Source organism: Terrapene carolina, unplaced genomic scaffold (assembly GCF_002925995.2).
Source record: "Terrapene carolina triunguis isolate 2854851 unplaced genomic scaffold, T_m_triunguis-2.0 Scaffold29902, whole genome shotgun sequence".
Classification (NCBI taxonomy): Eukaryota; Metazoa; Chordata; order Testudines; family Emydidae; genus Terrapene; species Terrapene triunguis.
In genome coordinates this window covers 90,834-114,688 of record NW_020694253.1, presented here as the reverse complement: position 1 = coordinate 114,688, position 23,855 = coordinate 90,834, and the positions used below count along the sequence as shown (strand labels likewise).

The following is a 23,855-nucleotide window of genomic DNA, read 5'->3' as shown; positions in this document are numbered from 1 at the left end:
TGAGTCCCTCTTCTCCTCCAACCCCTCTCCCCTGGGAGGCCCCAAGGATGCGGCAGGTGGTTGGGGCCTCGCAGGGGAGGGGGTGGAGGAGAGGAGGGATGCGGCAAGCGGTGGCAGGGCGAGTGAGTGGGTCAAATGGGAGTGGGGGCGAGGCCTGGCTCAGGGGCAGGGCCTGGGGTGGAGTGGGGGTGGAGCTATGAACGGAAGAGGTGAGGCCAAGGGCAGAAGAGGTGGGACAGGGAGCTAGCCTCCCCCAGGGGAAGTTTCACCTGCTGCCCATGTGCAGCAGTTTAATTAAAGGTGTGGCTTTAAACAGTTTTAATTAAATCAGAGCAAGTGTGTGGGTAGATTAGTCCTAACATGGCAGTTGCCAACTCATCATGCTGATCATTCTGCTTGTATATTGCGTCTCTTTTTTTTACCACCCTTTGTTAGTTCTTTGGGGTAAGTATTGTCTCCATGTCTACATACAGCATTTGGTACAACAGGGCCTCAGTCTTCGTGGGTCCTCTAGACTAGATGCTACTGTAATACAAACAAGTCACTTATGAGCAAGTGAAACAAGTCTCAGTGGAACTGTGAAGAGTTATGAGAATTTGTGGGCATCACTGTACACCTGTAAAAATGGATACAAAGCCTTGAGCTACTCACCCAAAACAGCCATCACTGTTACAGCTACCGCCAGGATGAGGATCCCAGCTGGTGCAAGTCCCAGAGCGATCCCATGCCAGCGTGGACACTGAGGGCGATCTGTAAGAATGAATGTTTGGGGAAACTCCTTCAGCATTCAGTGTGATGAAATACTAAAAACACAAGTGTTTTTTTTTTAAATTCTAAATGATCCCACATGCAAATTAGACTCTGAAAATTAATGGCCTGATTTTTCAGAGATGTTGTGCTCCCCAAGCAGCTTCCAATGAAGTAATCTTGTATATCTTACAGTATCTCTTGTGCATCAGCCATCTTGGCACAGAAAGCCAATCCGGCCTTTGTCAAATAAACTTCTTATGAAGTCCTCAATTTGTATCCTATGAGCCACTTGTTTCAAACCTTTTTAGGCAAAATCGGTGTAACACTCTACCAAATCAGAATTCTCTCATTTTAAAATGTCTCCACCACCGTGTGTGAGGAGAATTCTGATTTGGTAGTGTAAGCAGAGTCAGGATGAGCTCTACCCTGACATCTGGTGGTGAATTATGGCGAGTGTGGAAAAGAACTCCAGGGGCTGATCTTGTTTGCATAGGCACACCCACCAGCCTAGCAAGAGCCCACGGCAGCCCAAAATGGGCACTTTGGCTGCTGTGGGATCCCCAGTTTCTCTGTTATTGGGGCAGGAGGAATAAAGTGTTGTTACCCTGATTCTGTGAATCAAGGACAATGAAACTGTTTTATGACAGAGGATCTCACCATCCCTAAGTAGCACTCGCTAGACAAGGGACATGGGTTCCAAAACCCAGTGAATTGAGAGAGGGCCAGGGCCATAAACACCAATTGTACTACCACCACTCTCCACTGTTGAATAGCAGAGCTAATTTTGATTCTATCAAGAGTCTAGTTACAGGCTGCTATGTGGAATTCACTTTGGGCCAATGGTGCACCAGCAGTGGGGCTCCCCTACTACAAGCTGAAATCACTAAAGAGCTACAGTTACTTAGAGCTGAGATCACTGAGTGCTGTGTTAACTAGTGGGGGAGCTGGAAGCTATATTGCTAAGTGGCTGGCGGAGCAGTTTGTGGGACGGCTGGTGGAGCGGCTGGCAGAGCGGAGCAGTTTGTGGGACGGTTGGAGCAGCCCACGGAACGGCGAGCGGAGCAGAGTGGAGCTGAGCAGTTTGCGGGGATGGCTGGAGGAGCTGGTAGAGCGGAGCAGTTCGTGGGGTGGCAGGAGCGGCTCACGGGACAGCTGGTGGAGTGGAGCGGCTCATGGTGAAGGCTGCAGCGGAACCCCACGGAGAGGTGGGCAGTCGGCCTCGGACCACGTAAGGTACCCCCTTAACACCCTGCGCACCCCCTTTCTCCCCCCATTTCCACCCAGGCTTGGGGGGGGAGTAAAACCCTGCAGATAAACTTTTGAACCCTGGGGCTGCACTGACCAGGGGCAGAGACTTTTGGGTTGTTGGATTTTGGGACTTTGGGTGATTCTTGGGTTGCTGGATTCAAGAACCAAAGGGAAAGGACATGGCCCAATTTGCTGGGGTGAGTCCTTTGCTCATGGTTTGTGCCATGAATCCTGTTTGTGGTGTTTTCCCAATTTTATGCTGATGTCATTTACCTCATGTTATTAAACATTTTCTACTACACTCAGACTCCGTGCTTGCGAGAGGGGAAGTATTGCCTCTTAGAGGTGCCCCGGGGGGTGGTATGTAATTGTCCCAGGTCACTGAGTGGGGGCTAGAGCTGGTTTTGCATTGCGTTATTGAAACGGAACCCCTAGATACAGAACCCGGCCCTTGTTGCTGCCAACTCAGATGGGCAGAAGGGTTACAGTAGCATTTAGTATCCACTTTGGATAAATGACATGTAAAATGACTACAACAAGGTGAAAGGCAGTGGCAAGCCTGCTACATCCCATTCTAACAACAGGTAAGATTTTTGAAGCCAACTAGAAAATTTACCCACATAACCCACATTCATTTTGTGTGGCTAAATCCTCTAGTTGGCTTTGAAAATCTCAGCCAATACCGAGGACTTGCACTATGAATACCTTGAAATAAAGTAGTATATAGTTCTCTTCTAGCATGTAACCTGCCCTGTTTCATGTTCTGGGTTTTATTTTTGTATTAAATGTTATTTTGTCCTAAAAATCATAGAATCATAGAATATCAGGGTTGGAAGGGACCTCAAGAGGTCATCTAGTCCAACCCCCTGCTCAAAGCAGGACCAATTCCCAACTAAATCATCCCAGCCAGGGCTTTGTCAAGCCGGGCCTTAAAAACCTCCAAGGAAGGAGTCTCCACCACCTCCCTAGGTAACGCATTCCAGTGCTTCACCACCCTCCTAGTGAAATAGTGTTTTCTAATATCCAACCTGGACCTCCCCCACTGCAACTTGAGACCATTGCTCCTTGTTCTGTCATCTGCCACCACTGCGAACAGCCGAGCTCCATCCTCTTTGGAACCCCCCTTCAGGTAGTTGAAGGCTGCTATCAAATCCCCCCTCATTCTTCTCTTCTGGAGACTAAACAATCCCAGTTCCCTCAGTCTCTCCTCATAACTCATGTGCTCCAGACCCCTAATCATTTTTGTTGCCCTCCGCTGGACTCTTTCCAATTTTTCCACATCCTTCTTGTAGTGTGGGGCCCAAAACTGGACACAGTATTCTAGATGAGGCCTCACCAATGTCGAATAAAGGGGAACGATCACGTTCCTCGATCTGCTGGCAATGCCCCTACTTATACAGCCCAAAATGCCGTTAGCCTTCTTGGCAACAAGAGCACACTGTTGACTCATATCCAGCTTCTCGTCCACTGTGACCCCTAGGTCCTTTTCTGCAGAACTGCTACCTAGCCATTCGGTCCCTCGTCTGTAGCAGTGCATGGGATTCTTCCGTCCTAGGTGCAGGACTCTGCACTTGTCCTTGTTGAACCTCATCAGGTTTTTTTTGGCCCAATCCTCTAATTTGTCTAGGTCCCTCTGTATCCGATCCCTATCCTCTAGTGTATCTACCACGCCTCCCAGTTTAGTGTCATCTGCAAACTTGCTGAGAGTGCAGTCCACACCATCCTCCAGATCATTAATAAAGATATTAAACAAAACCGGCCCCAGGACCGACCCTTGGGGCACTCCGCTTGAAACCGGCTGCCAACTAGACATGGAGCCATTGATCACTACCCGTTGAGCCCGATGATCCAGCCAGCTTTCTATCCACCTTACAGTCCATTCATCCAGCCCATACTTCTTTAACTTGGCGGCAAGAATACTGTGGGAGACCGTATCAAAAGCTTTGCTAAAGTCAAGGAATAACACATCCACTGCTTTCCCCTCATCCACAGAGCCAGTTATCTCATCATAGAAGGCAATTAGGTTAGTCAGGCACGACTTCCCCTTGGTGAATCCATGCTGACTGTTCCTGATCACTTTCCTCTCCTCTAAGTGTTTCATAATTGATTCCTTAAGGACCTGCTCCATGATTTTTCCAGGGACTGAGGTGAGGCTGACTGGCCTGTAGTTCCCCGGATCCTCCTTCTTCCCTTTTTTAAAGATGGGCACTACATTAGCCTTTTTCCAGTCATCCGGGACCTCCCCCAATCGCCATGAGTTTTCAAAAATAATGGCTAATGGAATATCGCTATTGACATGGAAAAGCATATATTCAAATGAGCAAATCAAATGACTTGAAGAAGAGCTCTGTGTAGCTTGAAAGCTTGTTGCTTTCATCATCAGAAGTTGGTCCAATAAAAGATATTACCTCACTCACCTTGTCTCTCATATATTCAAATGAGAAAATCAATGCATTCAGTTACCTACCATCACAACATAACTTTCTGTTGCTATTCTCTGTGCTGTAGCATAGAAGAGTATGTCAAAAAATAGCTATACTCCTGTAGTTAAGTCCCTGGTTTCAAAAACCTGCACACAGAGCAATCTGATCATTTGGACTTCTGCAATCTGAGCTAATAGCCCCAAATCCAGGCGCTTGCATGTCTGGCTGGACAAAAATGGAGACGAGGCACCAGTTCATGCCATAGATCAAAAACCTCCTCTTTACTTACACAGATTGCATGCTATATTATGCACAGATGCATAGGCACCAACTTCTGTGTGTGCTCCAGGGTCGCATCCTCGTCTGAAGACTTGGCCCTCCAACCTGGTCACATACAGTCGTCCCTCTTTTGGGATAGCAAAATCAACCTCTGAAATCACGCTACCTTCATGCCCCCCTTCCTGGGCCCCTCAGGTTTTCCCCTGGAGTCCCTGCAATAAAAGCCCTCAGTCAATACTAACTCATATTCCCACTCCAGCTAACTCATCACCACAGGCCTTGTGAGGGAGCGGGAATTTTTTGTAATTTTTATGATTCCTATGCATGCCTCACGTTCCCTCTATAATTTGATTTGCCACCCAGTGCTGCTGGAACAGTGCAGGAGATGTAAGTGTGTGTGTGTCACCTAACTGTTTGGGTGGAATGAATAGGATCGTTAAGGAACTGGCTGAAAGCGACCCAGATCAACAGAGGGGTCAGAGACACAATAGGAAGTCCCAATGACTGAACAATCCACACCCAGCAGCAGAAAACCCACAGGTGGAACACTGTGAGCTGAAGAACAAAGGGAAAAGATGTCAGGTAGCTGGAATAAGAGTTGCCCCCCAGACAGACAGGTTGTTCTCACCGGGGCAGACAAAGGTCTTGGCTACACTTGCGAGTTACAGCGCAATAAAGCTGCCCACAGCGCTGTACCTCACTCCCCGTCCACACTGGCAAGGCACGTACTGCACTGTGTCTCCGCGGCTACAGCGTTGCTGGTACTCCATCTCCCCGAGAGGAATAAAGTTTATTGTGCTGCCGCCACCGCTGCGCTGAGGCGCCAGTGTGGCCGTCCAATGCTCTCTGATTCAGTAGCATAGCTAGCGGGGTGCAGGGGAAGCAGCCACTTCCCCCACCTTTCCGAAAGCGGCCGGAGGAGCGGTTGGGGGGGGATGCGGCATGCGGCCCACAGCACGGCCCGGCAGCCACGGCCGGAGGAGCGGGGGGGCGTGGCCGGCAGCCATGCGGGGGCGGTGGGGCATGGCCGGAGGAACGGGTGGGCACGGCCGGAGGAGTGGGGGGCACGCGGCATGTGGCCTGCAGCACACCCCGGCAGCCGCGGCCGGAGGAGCGAGGGGGGATGCAGCCTGGTGGCCCGCAGCCTGGCTGGCAGCCATGGGGGGGCGGCGGGGGCGGGGGGTGCAGCATGGCGCCCGGCAGCTGCGGCCGGAGGAGCGAGGGGCCGAGGGGCCACGGAGGTGGCATGGCAGGGCTGGAGGAGCCATGGGGGGGAGGGGTGGTGCGGCCGGAGGAGGAGCTAAGGGGGGGCGCCTTTTCTATATTTGCTCCCCCTCCTCTTAGAAGCTGGCTACGCCACTGCTCTGATTGGCCTCCAGAATTATTCGGCAGTATCCCACAATGCCTGTACTAGCCACTCTGGTCATCAGTTCGAACTCTACTGCCCTGGCCTCAGGTGACCAACTGTCAGACCCGCCCTTTACATTTCCCGGGAATGTTAAAAATCCCCTTCCTGTTTGCTCAGCCCGGCGTGGCGTGGAGTGCTATCAGCGAATCTTTCCAGGTGATCATGCCTCCACGCGCCAAGCGAGCCCCAGCATGGAGCAATGGCGAGTTGCTGGACCTCATCAGTGTTTGGGGGAGGAAGCTGTCCAGTCCCAGCTGCGCTCCAGCCGTAGGAATTACGATACCTTCGGGAAGGTATCAAAGGACATGATGGAAAGGGGCCATGACCGGGACGCCCTGCAGTGCAGGATTAAAGTGAAGGTGCTGCAGAGTGCCTACCGCAAAGCCCGCGATGCAAACGGCCGCTCAGGTGCTCCCCCCGCGACCTGCTGCCCATAATGCACCGCTCCCAATTCCGCTGCAAGTGCTGCAAATGTGGCCACGACAGTGCGCTGTCAGCTGTCAGTGTGGACAGACTGCAGCGCTTCCCCTGCTCAGCTGCACGAAGGCGGGTTTAACTCACAGCGCTGTACAGCTGCAAGTGGAGCAATGACCTCTGTCCCTGGAAGTTGCCACACTAGGAGGCTAGAACCCGGGCTTTCTACCTTTAGATTGACATACTCTAGTGCACTGGATACTTTGATGCAAAATCATTTCCTCAACAGAAGAGCTAAAAGGAGATTGTACAATAGAGAATGGCCTCTGGTTATAGATCTCCTTTCTAAGATGGTGTTTGTAGGTCTGTTGTACTACCCTACTGAAAAATATTGAGCACAGAAGCCTCAATAGCACTGCCCAAAATCCTACCTAAGCAGTTGCTCAATACTGCCCTTGCGCTTGTTTCCTGTGTGGTCTTGACACCTACCAAGCCATGTTTTGAAAGGTGACCAAAACATACTCTTCATTTCAACTGCAGCTTGTGAAGAAACCCTTTTCTCTGCAGCCTCTTGATAAACAAAGCTACTGTGCAAGTGACAGAAATCTTATCACAAGGAAAGCAAATAACCAAGAGGTGTGAATGGACTTTTTAACAAGACTTGAATGCATATATTTTAATTGCAGAGAGAATTTGGCTCTCTGAAAATTATCGTGCACAAGCCCCCACTCAATATAGCTCCACCCCTGCACTTCACCCGGGACCAAAACCCTACTGCTATTGTCACAATTATTTTTAAAATGTAGAAATTACTTATTAAATGACTCTGTGTAACAGAAATGTTTGATTTTTACAGAATCCTATAGGAGGAATGAGTTTAAGGGGCCTAATTATTGTTGAAAGTCAAGCTCAAAAGCCTAGTATTCTTACAGCTTTGACAATAGAGGAGATAACTAAGTTCTGGAATTAAATATTTATGAACTACTGAGGCAGATAGATTGCATGTTATATCTCTGTTTTAATATGCAGGTCTCAAGGAAAATGTGTACACGTTCGGGGTTCCACTGTCTGAGTGAGTCCAAGTTTTTAAAAATAAAAACATAACTTGCTAGTAGCAAGTAATCCCACAGTAGTACAAATTAGAGGAACTTACACCATTTTTACATAATTTCTGAAAGTCCTTACATTTAAAATATTTTAAAATGTAGGAAACTGCCCCAGCCTCTGATTTTTCTTCCCCTGTCCGCTCCCCCTCCCAACTGGCAACAGTACCCTCCTGCCCTCAAGCACCTATTTTAATTGTTTTTACACAATCACCCAAAGTTACCTTTTCTAGTCAACTCAGTATTCATGTATGGAGACAAATTCTGCTGTGGATTTCAATCTTAGATTCAGGGGCGTTGTACAAGATGTAAATTAGGGCAGAATTTGTTCTAAATAAGAATGGAGTCAGGAACACCAAGGATATGCATTCGCCTCTTCCCTGTCAGGTGTGGTGCTGCTGGTGACCCCCTGTCTCACTTTCCCCTCACCCAGGGTATAAACAAGTCCAAACAGGCCTTCCAATACTAAAGAGTACCTTCTCAGGGGGAATCCCATTAATTTCACAGAAAAGGACAACACAAAAACATAAACAAAAGCTTTAGGCAGCTACTCCGCCAGAGGAAATTTCTCTTACGCTTCTCCTGTCTAGCCCTAGACCACACTCAGACTCAATTCCCTGCCTAGAGTTTAGGCCTCTGATGGGTGTTCAGCCAGATTCTAATCTTGCCTCAACAGTGTATCGCTCTTTGCTGAGCCAGTCCCTAGTACTCCCTAGCAAGTCCCACACCCAGTTCATTCTCTTAGGCTACTCAAGCTGTTAACTGGGAACACTTTCTCCCTGGGCCTGTTCTTCTCTCCAGGAGCCTCTATTCTCCAGAGAAACACCACTAGCATAGCTTTCTACTTAGCTCCCCTAAGAAGTCTCTCCCCTCAGGAACTTCCTCTAGCATAAGGCTTCCTGATGGTATCCTCATATGTCTTTATTAGGCCCATGTGCTCCTGAGCTAATGAATTGTCCCCCAGCTCCTTAGGCAATTAACTAGCCATAGGTGGATTTACAGATGGATTAGTTCATTTTCCTTAGCAGAGCTGGTCACAGGTAGGCTGAGTACCTGAGCTCTTTTCAGATACAAAAAGAAACGTATTTCTTATCGTCTTACTAAATTATGTCACCAAAAAGTATAGCATTACACTGTGATGTGGACTCATATCTGAAGAGCTACTCCTTTTAAATTAATCTGTTTTGAGCACTGAGATAGCGGGGAAGTAAAAAAGATGACAAAATGGAAGAAGGCAAGTACAGGTGATTTGAATTAGAACATGATGGGTTACAAATTGGCAACCTGAGAGTTGCCTCTTAACCTGGGTTTCATCCCCTAACCAGCTTTCTAGTACTTTTGTTTTTTTCTGGACATACCCTTGTGTTCATTCAGTTTAAAGTTCCCGGCTTCTCACGATGGAAGTCTGCTCCTCCGGTAACTCACTGGAATTAAAGTTTGTGTAAATACTGCACCAAGGAAGCATTCTGTCCTTGGAATGCACACATATTAATGATGCACTTAAGGCATGTGTACTTCAAAGGCAATAGCACAGTAGGTACCAAAAAAAGGGGGTTATAGAAGCTTAGCATGCATTTAACATGCATTCTTTAACTCACGGTAATAGCATGAATACAGGACAGCTGTGCCTTCTTTCAATTTGCATCATTGTGTATACATGGTGGTAGCTTGCTGCATATTATACCTGTGGTGTTCTCAAAGGATATCCCATGGTCCTTTCCTTCACCGCTGAGCAGTGTGCATTCTGAGATTTTTCTCATTGTGCACAGGGCCGGCTCTAGGATTTTTGCCGCCCAAAGCAAAACCAATTTTGGCAGCCCCCCCCCCCTTGTTTTTTAATTACCCCACCCCCGGCCCCGCCTCAACTCCGCCCCTTCCCCAAATCCCCAGCCCTGCCTCCGCCCCCCAGGCTCTCAAGCCAAGGAGGGAGGGGGAGAAGCGGCGCCCGCGCCGTGGCCACTCGGAGTCTCCCCCTCCCTCCCAGGTTTGAGAGCCTGGGAGGGAGGGGGAGACCCCGAGCGGCCGTGGCGCACGAAACAGCCGATTCACGCGTCGCTGCTCCCCCTCCCTCCCAGGCTTGAGAGCCTGGGAGGGAGGGCGAGTAGCGGCACACGAGCGGCAGCGGAGGTGAGCTAGGGTGGCCGGGGCACATTTTTAGGGGCGGCATTCTGGCGCCGGCCGTGCCGCCCCTAAAAATGTGCCGGCCCAAGCACCAGCTTGTTTTGCTGGTGCCTAGAGCCGGCCCTGACTGTGCATAGTCAAAGCTAGGCAAGTTCAATTTAAAAAAAAAAGTGCTCTCTCCATCCAACGTGTCCTTTCTGGGTGTGCTAGTACCATTTTGGAATTGCTATCAGGCAGCATGGACCAACACTGCTCTGCCCCACTTTGCTGGCACCTGTGAATAAGCAATGCAGAGGTTGTTTGGGTTGTATTTCAGCACTCAGTGCTGGATTAATTCAGTTTTGGATGTCACCTGCTGCACTACCAAGCAGATGGCATAGCAGGAGCAGCAATTTCTCCAGCAGCAGTGGCAGAATCAGGACAACAACTTATACTAGAGGAATGGTTCCTGGAGCAGCTTCAAGCTGGTCACTGCCAAATGCTACTGGTCCAGAGCCAACTAATTCAGCATGGGGGAGATCAGCTGTTGGAACCACTGTCATGCAGGTGTGTGATGCTACAGAAAAGGTACTGTTGCACCAGGTTATAAGGCTCAGTAATGCTCTAAAGATTATTCATGGCTTTGCATGCATGAGGTTCTCAAACTATATTGGGCAATTGATGGAATCCATGTGCCTATTATTTGCTCAGAATTCATAAACAGAAAGGAGTATTTTTCCATGGTGCTTTAAGGGCTGGTTGACCAACTTGGCAGGTTTACAGACCTAAATGCTGGGTGGCCTGGAAGGATCCATGATGCTAGATCTTTCGCAACTCAGTTCTACTTCCCTTAATGGAGAAAGGGCTGTTTAGCCCCAAAATCACTATGGACATTAATGGTGTGGAGATTACTCCAATTATTTTGGGAAACGTGGCTTATCCTCTTTTTCCCTGCTTAATGAAGACATTCATAGAGACCAGTAGGACAGAAGAAAGAAACTATTTAACTACCACCTGCAGCAGACTGACTAGCGGAGTGTGCATTTGGCCATTTGACAGAAGGATGGTGCTGTTGGTGGGATAGGTTGGATGCTGTATTAAAAAAATGCCTAAGATTATAGCTGCATGTTGCATTTTGTCAGTGTAAGGGAGAAAGCCTTACTGATAGGTGGTGTCTAATACAAAGTGAAAGTAGCTGGAGTAATACTGCCAGGGATGTCTAATGCTCTTACTGAGTCACGCTTGAAAGTATGCCACTGTTCATTCAGCTGATATCCCGTGGGAGGTGTGGATGGATTGTGAGCTGTGTAGTCTTGTTATTGAGTGGTGGAAATGGAATGTTGTGGCAATTCTTATATTACTGTGTGTCTATGCCTAGATACTTTTTGTAAAACTGTATGAATAACTTTGAAGTGTACAATGTTATTGTTTCAGAGTGGTAGCCTTGTTATGTTAGTCTGTATCAGCAAAAACAACGAGGAGTCCTTGTGGCACTTTAGAGACTAACAAATTTATTTGGGCATAAGCTTTTGTGGGCTAAAACCCCCTTCATCAGATGCATGGAGTGCAACACACAGTAGGGAGGTATAAATACACAGCATATGAAAAGATGGGAGTTGCCTTACCAAGTGGGGGGGGTCAGTGCTAATAAGCCAATTCAATTTAAGTTGGAAGTAGGCAATTCTCAACAGCTGATGAGAAGGAGTGGAAGTCACTTTTGTAGAGTTAATGAGGCCAATGTAAACAAGGTAGTCCATTTCAAACAGTTGACACAAAGGTGTGAATATTTAGCAAGGGGAAATTAATTTTTGTAAAAACAACAAGGAGTACTTGTGGCACCTTAGAGACTAACAAATTGATTTAGTTTCCGTAGTGACCCATCCACTCCCAGTCTCTATTCAGGCCTAATTTGATGGTGTCCAGTTTGCAAATTAGTTCCAGTTCTGGAGTTTCTCTTTGAAGTTTTTTTGTTGTTGAAGAATTGCCACTTTTAAATCTGTTATTGAGTGACCAGGGAGGTTGAAGTGTTCTCCTACTGGTTTTTGAATGTTATAATTCCTGATGTCAGATTTGTGTCCATTTATTCTTTTGCATAGAGACTGTCCAGTTTGGCCAATGTACATGGCAGAGGGGCATTGCTGAATGTTATTGTCGAAACTGTCCAATCCACTTCCTTTCTCTTTAAAAGCAAGAAAACAGCAGGAAGTTTTTCAGGGCTATTTATTTCAGATGTGGGTTGTAAAACCCAACTGAATGGTAATTATAAAAACTGAACTGAAGGGTCAATGTCACAGCTTTAGGTCAAAGAAGCCCCAAACCGTTTGAAATTGTAGTCAGAAAGAATGCCCTATATGGCAGATTCTAAACCTCTCTAACAAGAAGACCCACCATTTAGTTACTAATCTAAAAATGAAAAATAAAATGTACTTCTGAAAAGATGTAGCCCCTACATTATTTTGTTTGGTGATTAGTAACTTTCACAAACAAAAAACCCCACACACCACTAAGGGCCACTCGGAAACAGAGCCAGCAGGAGTACAGATAAGCAGTTGAAGCAAGTTCAGTCATACCACAGGAGGGAGAGCTGAGGGCAGCAGGGCTCATGCAACTCTACCCTTCTCCCTACCCATGTGAGCTTAGAGAAAAATGAAACTGCTGGGAGGATCCATCCAGAAACATAGCCAGCAGGGGCAGACACCAGCAATTGCCCTTAGGGATCTTCTGACAGATGGCAACAATGCCAGACAGCCTTTTACAACAGTTTTACTCTGGATAGTCTTTCCATTCTGCTGATTGGCTGTTTGCTTCAACTCTCTTCCTCACAGTTTCTTTATTCACTCCACCTGCTTTCTCCAAGTTCCTCTTTACCCTCTTCCTTCAATGCCCCCTCTCCTTCTTTGTCAGTTTAGCTAATGCTGTCCCAACAGAACCCCACCCATTTTTAAAAAAAGAACAGGAGTACTTGTGGCACCTTAAAGGGTAACAAATTTATTTGAGCATAAGCTTTCGTGGGCTACAGCCCACTTCATTGGATGCTGTAGCCCACAAAAGCTTATGCTCAAATCAGTTTGTTAGTCTCTAAGGTGCCACAAGGATCCTGTTCTTTTTGCGGATACAGACTAACACGGCTGCTGCTCTGAAACCTGCCATTTTTTAAAGTTACAGAACATGATATTTACAGACTATAACATTGTATTTTTGCTTGCATGTTAGTTATATCCCTATTTCCTTCCCCACAACCATTTGTCTCATCATTGCACATAGTATACTCTTCAAGGCAGGGATTGTCTCTAATTCTATGTTTGGACAGTGCATGTCACAAAGGGCTGCATTCTCAGTTGGGGTGCATACACATTACTGCAATACAAATAACAGGTAGCATTGAGGCTGCTGTAGACTCTTGTTGTCCAAAAGTATTATGTGGTGTTAATGTGAGCTGCTAAACAGATGACTTGTTTCATCATGGAGTCAGTTGCGTTTCAGTATTGGATGATGTGAGAGCTTGCTTATATTACTTAGTCAAAACTCCCATAGAAAAATAAATGAAAGGGTTAAAAATTTAAAAGACTAAAACCTTCTAAGCTTAGAGGGAGATTTTTAAAGACACAAATGCCAATTAGATGCCCAACTCCCATTGAAAGTCAAACTGCCATTTATGCCTTTAAAATCTCTCCCTAAATCTTTTCACGTGCAGTTATTCATGCACAGGAAACATCTTAAGAGGAAAGGGCTTTTACTGATGAAAATAAGGTAATTATCAGTTTAAGAAATGGGTACAAATTTGCACATTTTGGTTTGCATACACAGTTGTGCATGCAAAGTTTTCAGGCATATGTTTAGTGGTCAGATAGAAAGGCCACTTGGGAACCTTTTCCCTATGAAATTCAGGCTATATCATATGTGTCAGATATTTTTGCTTCCTCTGCTGGTTCAACATATTCTAACTCATCTCTACGTGTATTAAGGAAAGTCTTGGCAGGTTTCAGAAATGTGAAAAATAAGTATGTCTTATTTACTTCAAGAGAAACGTGGATCATGGTCAGGGCCAAAGGACAGAACATTGACGTTTCAGTAAAATATTCTCTTTTCTTAACTAGTAGTAAAAATATGTAATCATTGAAATACAAGATTATCTGAGCGACTTGCTTCTCTCAATACATTATTTTAACAGTATTGACCCAAGTAATCACTGTTGTTCTTAACAGGAATAAAATTTTTCTTGAAGTCAAGTGCCTAGCAGAAAACGTGGAATATGGGGGTTTCCCCTCATGTTTAGGCAGCTCAGTTCTACTTATTTTCAAAGGTATAAATTTGGGTTAGGTCTAATTTAAAAATGCAAATACATTTTTAATGGGGAGCAACTATAACAAGTTGTCCTAGAAAACCTACATCCAAAAATGAATACGAGATGGTCCTTTACACGAATGGTACCTTCTATGATTCTTTAAAAACACAATATCGTCCTGCATCTTAAAGTTCTCAGGTATACAATCTACTTAACACATTGGATTATTGCCCATCTACTTGTGTCCATGACTATGTCTAAATTTCCTGTGTGGTTTCTCAAAGCAGACCTTTGCGGAGGTGTTATCATGTCTGCTGTGCAGTCCTATGCCCTAAAATGGACAATCTCACTACAGGTCCTGCTAACACTTTTAATCATTTGTTAGAAGGTAAAAGCCAAGACTCAAGATGCAGCATGAGGAGGGATTCACAGTATTAAGTCTCCAATCCAAGATGAGAAACTCCAGCCATGTACTATAATTATTCTACCACTGAACACTGCAGATTTTTCAAAGCACTGAATATTAAACACTTTAATACTCAGCATTTATATCATATCTGAGGATCTTAAATCACTTTATAAAAATGAATTAATCCTCAATGTCCTAGTGAGGTGGGTAAATACCTCCATTTTACAGACACGCAAACAGGCACAGAGAGGGAAGAAGTTGTTACCTTGTGTGGTAACCATGGTTCTTCGAGATATGTGTATCTATGGATCCTCCAAAGTAGATGTGTTTGCATCCCTGCACTGCTGATCGGAGAACTTTGGTAGCAATGTCTGTTCACTTCAGCCTGCACATGTGCTGTCCCCTGCTTGTGCTCTGCCAGAAAGCTAACCAATGTTGCATGGGCGAACTCTCCTCAGTTCCTTCTCTACCGCAGAGTCCATGATAAGAACTTGGAAGTAGAGAGAAGGAAGGAGGGTCGTGGAACACCCATATCTCAAAGAGCCATCATTCCTCCACAAGGTAACTTCTTCGAGTAGCATCGCTAGGGGTGCTTCATTGTAGGTGACTCCCAAGCAGTATCTCCAATGGGAGGCTGGGGCTTCAGAGTCAAGTCTGCTATGGACGATCATACTGCAGAGCTGGATCTAGTGTTAGCAGCAGCATCCCCCATAATGGCATAGTGTTCTGCAAAGGTATGTGCAGATCCCAAGTAGCTGCTCTGCAGATTTCTGGGATGGGGACTGTGACGTTGCACTCCATATGCTTTATGAAAATATGCTTATGAATGTGAATGACATAACTGAAATGTGCTTTATGTAAGATGTCCCATGTTTGGTACCTTTACAAAAGTTGTAACCTGCTGAATCTGGTTTTCCCATTTGTTGGCACGTATCATTTTTATGTCTGAATGTAGGGAAATAAGATATAAACTTGTATTTCTCTGTGTGTGCTGATGAGTGGCCCTTCAGCAAACATTTAACTAACAATGGACTTTGGGAGATGCCAATCCACATCTGCTGAGCTAACATGTAAACAATGGTGTCGGCCTGCAAAAAGCTGAATCATTCATGGACATGTGACTTGCCCACATGGCTACAAACTCCATCTTGCTGCTGTGATTTTGCACAGAAGGACAAAGGGGTTTCCTGGAAGCCCCTCCATTTTGTCTTCAGCTGGCTCAAGAGGCTGCCAGTCAGGAGAACACCCCTGTTTATCACCTGAGATGTCTGCTGGAACTAGCAAGGACTGTACTGGGGAGAGGATTGGGCCCAGACTAGGAAAGGATCCAGTCTGTGAAGCATGTTTACTGGAACACCTTTGAGGGTGAGATATTACCTGTAACTAGATCCTTAGTGTATTAAGTTAGCCTTGCGTATTTCGATTTATTTTACTTAGTAACTTACCTTGATCTGTCTGTTATTACTTGAAACCACTTAAATCCTATTTTTTATACTTAATAAAATCACTTTTGTTTATTAATAAACCCAAAGTAACTGATTAATACCTGGGGGAGCAAACAGCTGTGCATATCTCTCTATCAGTGTTATAGAGGGTGGACAATTTACAAATTTACCCTGTATAAGCTTTATACAGAGTAAAATGGATTTATTTGGGGTTTGGATCCCACTGGGAGCTGGGTGTCTGGGTGCTGGAGACAGGTAACTTGCTGAGCTGTTTTCAGTGAAGCCTGCAGCTTTGGGGGCATGGTCCAGACCATGGGTCTGTGTTGGGCAAGATAGCGTGTCTGGCTCACAAGATAGGAGTCTGGGGGGCCCAGGCTGGCAGAGAAAATTGGCTCAGAGGTAATTTCAGCACATCAGGTGACAGTCCCAAGGGGATCTCTGTGACCAAACCCGTCACGGGGACATCCTTAAAGAAGGCAACCAAGGAGGAAAGCGATCTATGTGTGTATGGATTGCAAGTGGAGATACTAAATTGTGAGCCTGATAAATGTTTGATGCAGCTCGAGACTCATTTAGACAGTCTCTGGCTGAAATCACTGTGCCTTTAGACCTATCCGCAATGGAAAGGAAAAGCCTAGGAGATTTCCTAAAAGCTTTTGTCCTATACAAGTAGAAAGCCAGGGCTCTCCTTATGTCAAGTGTGTGTAGAATGGCTTCCTTATTATCCTGGTGAAGTTTGGGACAAAATGTCGGGAGGTGAATGAGTTGATTCGTGTGAAAGGTCGAAGTCACCTTGGGGATGAACTTTGGGCATGGTCTGAGTATGACCTTGTCAGGAAAGAACACTGTAAAGGAGGGCAGTGACTCTTATGGCACACTTGAGCATTGGCCTGCTAAACCCAGGGTTGTGAGTTCAATCCTTGAGGGGGCCACCCAGGGATCTGGGGCAAAATTGGTACTTGGTCCTGCTAGTGAAGGCAGGGGGCTGGACTTGATGACCTTTCAAGGTCCCTTCCAGTTCTAGGAGATAGGATATCTCCATTAATTTAATTTAATTTATCACCTACAGCCCCCACCTAAAGCCTCTCAACGCATCATCAAGGATCTATAACCTGTTCTGAAGGTCCCTCACTCTCACAGACCTTGGGAGACAGGCCAGTCCTTGCTTACAGACAGCCCCCCAACCTGAAGCAAATACTACACAGCACACCACAGAAACACTAACCCAGGAACCATCCCCTGCAACAAACCCCGTTGCCAACTCTGTCCACATATCTACTCAAGTGACACCATCACAGGACCTAATCACATCAGCCACGCTATCAGGGGCTCGTTCACCTGCACATCTACCAATGTGATATATGCCATCATGTGCCAGCAATGCCCCTCTGCCATGTACATTGGCCAAACCGGACAGTCTCTACGCAAAAGAATAAATGGACACAAAGCAGACATCAAGAATTATAACATTCAAAAACCAGTGGGAGAGCATTTTAATCTCCCTGGACACTCAATTTCAGACTTAAAAGTGGCCATTCTTCAACAAAAAAACTTCAAAAACAGACTTCAACGAGAAACTGCAGAGCTGGAATTAATTTGCAAACTGGACACCATCAAATTAGGCCTGAATAAAGACTGGGAATGGCTGGGTCACTACAAAAAGTAATCTTCCCATCAACTGTTGAGTATGGGCCATCCACCCTGATGGAATTAGCCTCGTTAGCACTGACCCCCTCCCTGCCCCACTTGGTAAGGCAACTCCCATCTTTTCATGTGCTATATATTTATGCCTGCCTACTGTAATTTTCACTCCATATGTCTGATGAAGTGGGTTTTAGCCCACGAAAGCTTATGTGCTAATAAATTTGTTAGTCTTTAAGGTGCTACAAGGCTCCTCGTTGTTTTTGCTGAAACAGACTAACATGGCTACCCCTCTGAAACTATCTCCCCTATTCTTCTCACTGAAATGATGGCGATCAGAAAGGTGCGTGAGTGAACAAGTGGCCATGGGTTCGAAGGGCAGTCTGGTCAGCCTTCTAATACAAATTCAGGTTCCATGGTGGGATAGGATGTCTGGGTTGGGGAAAGAGGTTTGCTATGCCTTTAAGCAGTGGTTCTCAAACTTTGGTACTGGTGACCCCTGTCACAGGCTTGCTCTGAGTGCGACCCCCCCTTATAAATTAAAAACACTTTTTTATATATTTAACACCATTATAAATGCTGGAGGCAAAGCGGGGTTTGGGGTGGAGCTCACAACCCCCCATGTAATAAGCTTGCGACCCCCTGAGGGGTCCCGACCCCCAGTTTGAGAACCCCTGTTCATGCAATATTTTTTCTGTCTTGGTGATTATGAAGTGTCCAGGATATTATTCACAAGTGTGTCAAAAGCTCCTTGAAAGTCAGGAGGCTGGTACAGTGGTGTACATATTAGAGTATCTGTATTCTTAGCACTTGGGATTTGTAGCCAGGCAGATTATACAGGCAAAATGCGACTCCCAAATCTAATCTATCCTTCCTGTATAGTTTACAGTCAGGTGCTACAGTAACCCATTGATTTGGGGAATTCTACCACCTACTATGTCAGGTCTTCTACCAGCATGTGTTCCAATTCACCTGCTTGTTGCTTTCACACTTCTCGCATTGGTAAATACACACGTACAGGTTTTATTTTTGACCATCTGCCTATGTTTATGTAACTCCTTTGATGCCTTTTGCAGAATTTACTTTTCTGATCTTACCCTGCTCAGCCTCCTGATAGGCTGTAATGTATGTCCTGTCCTTTACTGGAACCCGAACTTCGATATTATTAACATTCCTAATGGATGGATGTCTGACATTAGAAGGTTCTTCAGCCATGACTAGCTTTCTTCCGTGGATGGATGTCTGAGCTTAGAAGACTTCTCAGCACCCGTTAGCTTCCCCCAGCTCCTACCTTAAATACTCACCCCAAATCCTATGTATTGCGTGTGCCAAGAGTCTGGTCCCGCTCTAGTTAAGGCAGAACCCACCCTTTCTGTACAAGCTCTCTCCTCCCCCACATACTGCCACACTCGCTACCTCATCTCTATCCACCGCCCTCTGCAGTTATCTGAACCATCACCAGAGTATCCCAATGGCGCATCCAGAATTTCCACACACACAAGACGTTTTCCCTTGTCCCCTCCCTGCAAGGTAACATGTAAAGGCACAGTCCGTAATAGATACCACAGGGAGACAGTAAGTCACTTACCTTGGGTCCCATGTTGACCCCGCTGGTCTGATGTTGTCATCTTCGGACGAAGGTTTAATACCGTGTAACCCTCTTCGTCCTCCATTGGCCAGGCTTGTCCCGGGTTTAATTCTTTTCAGCAAATACTCAGATGAGGGAAATGAGCCAGCTACCAACTGACCCTCAGGCTCTGCAACTCAGGGCTCACACCACACACCAGCAGCAGCATTGACCCTCCTCATAAGAAACCACAGGAAGTTCAGGCTCTGCACACAAGCAACACACAACTCCTCCACCTTCCCCCACACTTCTGAGGCCATCATAAGTGCCAAGATCTGGGGAAGCCCTGCCCCTCTGGGTGTGCATTGGGCTGCAGGGTGTGTGTGCATTGGGTTGGAATGTGGGAGGGGGGGAATAGATCAAACTGATTTAATTGGGCTCTGAATCAGTTTGCAGAGTGTACAAGGCAAGAAGGGAAACACAATGGGTAACACAGGGATGGGGTATTAATCCAAAATCTCCTTGAGAGATTTGCTGACTATTTATCTACTTAGGGAGCTCCCCATCACCATTGCATTTGAAATCCTGGCACACCTTTGTTTGGCATGGAAGGATTATTACCACCATAAAAAGAACAGGAGTACTTGTGGCACCTTAGAGACTAACAAATTTATTTGAGCATAAGCTTTCGTGGGTTACAGCCCACTTCTTCGGATGCCCACGAAAGCTTATGCTCAAATAAATTTGTTAGTCTCTAAGGTGCCACAAGTAAGTAAAAAATCTATTACCACCATGTTACAGATGGGGAAACTGAGGCCCAGAGGTATGGAGTGACTCGCCTAGGGTCACACAGGGAGTCTCTGATACAGCTGGGAATTGAGTCCAGATCGCCTGAGTCCCAACTGACAGCCTTCACCACAGGACCATCCTTCCATTTCCTAACCAGCCTCCTGTAACTGTTCCAAGATAGCATCAGCTAGTTCTTTAAGTGCCCTGGGATGAATTTCCTCAAGTCCTGTGGACTTCAATACATCTAACTTGTCTAAATATTCTTTAGTTTGCTCTTTCCCTATTCTGGCTGGCGTTCCTTCCCCCTTGTTGTTAATATTAATTGTGTTGAGTATCTGGTTACCATTAACCCTTTTAGTGAAGACTGCAGTAAAATAGGCACTGAACACCTCAGCCTTCTTGATTTCATCAGTTATTAGCACTTCTTCCCTGCTCAGTAGCAGACCTATACTTTTCTTCATCTTTCTCTTGTTCCTTATGTATTTAAGGAACGTTTTCTTACTGTCCCTTGCTGGGTGTAACTCATTTTGTGCCTTAGCCATTCTGATTTTGTTCCTACATGCTGGTGCCGTTCTTTTGTACTCCTCCTTAGCAATTCGGCCATGTTTTTCCACTTTGTGTAGGATCCTTTTTGATTTTTCTGATCATTAAAATCAAACCATATTGACCTCTCACTCTTCTTTCTGCCTTGCCTTCCCATCAGGATAGTCTGCAGTTGTGTGGTTCCTATTGAACCTTGTAGAGTCAGTTACACCTCGACACAATGTGTGGAGAAAAAAATGAAGTTAAAATTCAGCAAGGGAGGCTGGTCTTGTGGTTAGGGCCCTGGGCTAGGCCACCAAAGCTCTGAGTTCAGTTACCAGCTCTGTGTTACTGACTCCCTGTGGGCAAGTTACCGTTGTTAAGCTGAACCTTTGCAGGTGCACACATATGATTCTCCTTGGGCTAGAGAACATGCATGAGAAATTGGTGGTAGAAAGCAACTTTTCTGAAGATGTTAGAGAGGGCTGACAAGAGTTGATTATGGAAAGAAGTTTAGCTTATGTGGTCACTACCATGGGTACAGAAGGCACATCCAACTCTGCTGCTGCTGGTTGGACCATGTATCTTTACTTATGTGGTTTCACACTCACTCTTGTGGAGAAGACAAAGCTTCTACCGCAGGCACGCACCTGAAGCTACGGGATGAGTCTGAATCCAGTTAATCACTTTGTTATTTCTCTCCTGAATAGCTGCCGGATGATCAAAGCTGAGAGCAGCTCGGGACAATGGAGGGTGAAGCGGGTTATGTGGTACTAAATCTCTGCGAGAGGAACCAATCAGCCCTGTCACATCCCCAGGGAAGCCAAGATATTGTTTAAAGTGTCCCCCTATGGTATTCATGTTAGAATTATCCTCCCTCAAATCCCTCCTTCAGGCTCACCTCTGCCGTGAGGCCTACAGAACCCAGCCTGCGATCCTGGCTAGGCAGGGGATGGGCTGTGACTGGTCCTCTTCTCCTTGCCTTTTTCGGTCTTTTTTCTTTCTAAACTTTTTTTTCCCATTAACACAAAATGGGATCATGTAATTATCCAGCTGTCTGTCCTTCTTAACATTAACCTAATCAATGCACGTTTCTCCCAAGTATAACAAACCTCATCAATAACTGTAAGACATTCCCGTTCCCTTTGTCTGTGTCTCTGGACTGTGAGCCCTTCAGGACTGGGACTGTCTCTGCTATGTTTGTGCAGCGCTCAGCACAATGGGGTCCCAATCCTGACTGGGGCCTTTGGGCCTTACCATAATAATAGAATCCTAGAAATGTTAGGTTGGAAGGGACCTCAGGAGGTTATCTAGTCCAGTGGTTCTCAGCCAGGGGTACGTGTACCCTTGGGGGTATGCAGGGGTCTTCCAGGGGGCACATCAACTCATCTAGAGATTTGCCTAGTTTTACAGCAGGCTACATAAAAAGCACCAGTGAAGTCAGCACAAACTAAAATTTCATACAGATAATGATTAGTTTATATGGCTCTATAGACTATACACTGAAATGCAAGTACAATATTTATATTCCAATAGATTTATTTTATAATTAAATGGTAAAAATGAGAAAGTCAGCAATTTTTCAGTAATAACGCACTGTGACACTTTCGTATTTTTTGGTTTGTTTTTGTAAGCAAGTCGTTTTTAAGTGAGGTGAAACTTGGGGTACACAAGACAAATCAGACTCCTGAAACGGGGACAGTCTCCTGGAAAGGTTGAGAACCACTGATCTAGTCTATCCCCCTGCACTGAGCCAGGATAAAGTATAACTAGACCATCCCTGACAGGTGTTTGTCTAACTCGTTCTTGAAAACTCCTATGATGGGGATTCCACAACCTCCCTAGGTGACCTTCTCCAGAGCTTAACTATCCTATAAATATAAATAATATCCTATAAATATTATTAATAATAAGGCCTTGTCTTTCAGCAAAGAGACAGATGAAAATATGTGGAATGAATGAGGTACCATTGTATAATTCTGCTGATGATCAGATTAGTGCAGATGGCAGTAAACGCAGAGCTCTACATAAGCCAGGGAGTGTCTATGCTGAGAATCAGCACATGGCATCTCTAGAGCTGCTCTGGCAAGCGTCAGGCAAAAGAATTTGCAGGACCAAGGCCCCAGAAAACATCCAGAAAAGTAGTATCAGTAAATTAGCAGAGATGGTTGGGGAAAAGCCCCCAGGAAGCATTTAAAAATCATTGTAGTGCACTTTGTTTTCTAAACAGACTGATTGTTCAAAACTATCATTGGAACTTCTTTTTTTCTTTTTTTTTTTTTTGCACTATATATTGTAGTTTTGAAATAAATGATTTTCAAAAATGGTGTTTGTGACGGAGGGGAGTATGTCTGTATCAAATTGTGAACATTGTTTTGTTTGAAGTCTATTTTTGTTTGGTCTCTTCCACTTTGGGTCCTAGATGCGAGTTTGCCTCCTGAGTTGAAAAACTCAGGTCAGTCTTTTCTAGACCCTGATCTGCTCTTGCTGGGTGTGGGACGCCAGTGAGAGACCCATCAAAGGCCACCAGCGCTGAATGCTTCTTCCCTACTCCTACTGGAACAATGGGTTTCCTGCCATGAGGGCCATTGACTTTGAAAGACTGTCTACACAGAAGCCAAAGGGAGGGAGGGAGAGTGGCCGGAGCAAGGAACCAGACCGCACCACCAGACTAAGGAGAGATAAGGCAGAAAGGGCTGCCTAGCCTAAGGCTGCTGACCAAACATTGGAGACTGAGGAGGAGCTAGATCAGGCTATGGGGTTGAGTTCAGGATGTTTTTGTGAGTCTCTAATGGTTTCAAGAGTAAAGGTATCTATGGTTTGCTAAGCCTTGGTTCCTTGCTTTCCTGGTACATTGTCCCTGGAGGAGTTAAACTAGAAACCACAGTTTCTGCTGCCAGGTGGACTCTGGGGGAATGTGTCTAAGCCACGTGGGGGCCTGTGAGGGCTGGGGCATGAGTTCGGGAGAGATCCAGCACTAGGAACACTAACAAATAAAATGAGCATTTGTAGAAACTCTGCCAAATCCAAAGAAAATGACCGAATGTAAACAGGGAAGAAAGGAACTGGCATAGATGACAGGCGGGGTGCGGGGTGTGTGTGTGTGTGTGTGGGGGGGAAGCGAGCTAGAGAGGACTGAGGCTAGAACACAGAAGAAAAAAGAGGTAAGACTTGGAGAGTGGAGGAGAACCAGCAATCGGAGCTTCCCTGCTTAGGAACAGGCTGGAGAGAGATGCTTTTGTTGGTAAAGGTGTGGGCAGTCCTTGCACACCCCCTTGTGGCCTGGTGTGGCACTCTGGGTGTGCCCCTCCTTAATTTCCCTTGATTGGCAGCAGTACATTTGCTTTAACAGCTCAGGGCAAGGAGAAGCCAACACTAATTAACAAAACAGCACGTCCCTTTTTAATAAGGCTTCAGGACAGGAGCAATTACAATAAACAGCTCATACGGTCCTCACCTCAGGACCATGAGT

At 45.9% G+C, this 23,855-nt stretch overlaps 1 pseudogene; it reads right to left on the bottom strand.

Annotated features, from left to right (window-relative positions):
* LOC112118298 overlaps nt 1-19,178 on the bottom strand; it is a 69,317-nt pseudogene extending 50,139 nt beyond the window's left edge.
* Nucleotides 19,179-23,855: the final 4,677 nt, after the last annotated feature.